This window comes from Eurytemora carolleeae, unplaced genomic scaffold (assembly GCF_000591075.1).
Source record: "Eurytemora carolleeae unplaced genomic scaffold, Eaff_2.0 scaffold41, whole genome shotgun sequence".
In the NCBI taxonomy this organism is placed as follows: domain Eukaryota; kingdom Metazoa; phylum Arthropoda; class Copepoda; order Calanoida; family Temoridae; genus Eurytemora; species Eurytemora carolleeae.
Window position 1 is genome coordinate 144,199 of NW_019396234.1, and position 2,378 is coordinate 146,576.

A 2,378-nucleotide genomic window follows, 5' to 3' on the forward strand; every position below is an offset into this window, starting at 1 on the left:
CCTAAGCCACTGTGATTTAATGGTCTCACGCTCTCAAGCAAAAATCGTTGAGAATTTTGCCAATAACTTCTAAAAAACCACATCTAACAACAAGTGCTTTACAGTGCTAAAATTTACATTTAAAGGGCTACAGAAAAGCATAAGTGAGTTAGAGCGGTAAAATTTAAGCTTAGGGCGTTGCGACACTTCAAAGTCAGCCCTGTCTTAAAAATTGATGAGACTGTTTATAAGGAGGCTGAATCTATGTGAAGCATCTGCAACCTGCAGGTGTCATGGACCTTAGATATTTCAAACTATGAATTCTATAACTATAGGTCATTTTCCGGCGAAGAGTTGAAATACAATATACATACTTTATTTTTGATAAAAATTAAAAAGTTCGATTCAAAACAAAAACTTTTTTTTTGTTAAATGATGATGTTCAGCAACGCTATATAAATCCATGATTAACTGAAATATTTATATATTTACTTATTTCAGCGTAAAAAATATTCATGGGTTGTTCCGTTTTAATCTGAAAAACGCATTATCTTTTTTCAATGCATAATTTGGTAATATTCCAGTTACTAAACATCAAACATGAAGTATCTAGAGGGTTCTATACTACAAGGAGAACCAGAAAACTGTGAAAAAGAAAGACGACATTATAGCAATGTTCGATGTTGTTACAAAGCAAATAGTAACTTAGTAACTAGTACTAGTAACTTCTTAAATCCCATATTACGGTAGATAGGTAACAAAATTGAGCTAATCTTGTGTTTCGTGTTCTTTGGATTGTTTAAAGTCATAACTTGAGTCTAAACATTGTTTTTCTATTCCAGAGTTTTCTGGTTCTCACCGTATCTAAAGTAAAACCAAGAAGATTTAAATGTAAAATTCATCCTTACTAAAGGGTAATTGCAAATTGATTGATCATCTTCTGTGTATAGTCTATAGTCTGTAACATCACTAAACTTACAAAAAAGTTGCCAAATGTTAATTTTAAGAACTCCATAGAACGTCTCAAAAATTTCTTTTTGAGAAAATACATTTTTTTGTTGCAAATAAAATTAACATTTTTGTTACAATATAATTTGTATTTTGTTACAATAAAATTTACATATTCTGTTGAAATATAATTTATATCTTTGTTACAATATAATTTTTATTTTTTGTTACAATATAATTTACATTTTTGTTACAATATAATTTACATTTTTTGTTACAATATAATTTTTATTTTTGTTACAATATAATTTACATTTTTGTTACAATATGATTTACATTTTTTGTTACAATATAGCTTATATTTTTTGTTACAATGCAGTTTACAAATTTGATGGATTGTTACCATGAAAATGTTTGTTACATTATTACATACATTTTTGGGGAGTATAAAGTAGATAAGTTAAAAATCTCCATGTATGGTGTGAACTGTACATCAATTATTATCAAAATTATTAATTATCAAGATATCTAAATCAGTATAATTCTTAAAATCCAGAATTCGACCCAAATGTTTTTTTTACACTTATAGCTTGATCCAAATCAGTACAAGGATTTACTGGTCTGGTGTGATGAACCCGGTGTATAGTTGACCCATCGTGTTTTATGCAACAAATGTAGACTGGCAGGAACCATGTGAAAACTGTTAAAGTATCTACAGAGGGCATTTTTACTAGGCAACCCCCGAATATCCATTGTGTAAACGTATTGTTATGTATTGTCAGTACGCAATATGCATATATCAAAGGTAATATCAAACAGTTTTGGGGAAAAAAGAGAAATAAAAACTTTAGAATCGGGCGTCAACTTAGAAATAGGAGAAAGAGTATCCAGTATTTTGAAAAAAAATATGTAATAAGAAATATATTTTTTTGGGACGAACGGAGAACATGGGAATGGGGGGTAGGAGGGGTAGCTACAGTGCTGACAACACCGGGCCGGAGTTGAGAAATCACGTTGAAATCTCCCCCAGTCCTTGTGCGCACATCCTCAGCGCTGGTTTCACTACGCGGCAAAACATGGCCTTGAAATAGTGACTTGTTACAACTGACCTTGAGATTGTTGCCTTTGCTCGGGCGAACATATATTCTAGTTATGCAGGGATAGATATTCTTCTCGCCAGGTAATTTAAAATCTTTAATTTTATTTCCAATAATTTTATTTTTTATGTTAGAATTTTTGTCCAATATCAAGCTTATTAAATGGTAGGGTTATCCCTGTCAGAAACTACCCGTATAATCCCAGGATACAAGGAAAGGGACTGAAATTAAACTCAACCTGTAAATTCTAAACTAATGATTCAAGGAAAATTAATAAAAGGATCAGGAGCATGATTTCCAGGCGCAGGGGTGTTAACAGAGAAGGAACGATTGACAGGGTGGGGGGGGGGGGGG

General features: G+C 31.8%; 1 protein-coding gene across 1 annotated transcript in view; it reads left to right on the top strand.

Annotated features, from left to right (window-relative positions):
- Positions 1–1,952: 1,952 nt before the first annotated feature.
- LOC111698847 (zinc finger protein 665) overlaps positions 1,953–2,378 on the top strand; it is a 27,260-nt gene continuing 26,834 nt past the window's right edge. Inside the window, exon 1 of the mRNA XM_023469309.1 lies at positions 1,953–2,107. The gene's annotated coding sequence lies outside the window, so the exon portion shown is untranslated. The remainder of the gene's footprint in view (positions 2,108–2,378) is intronic.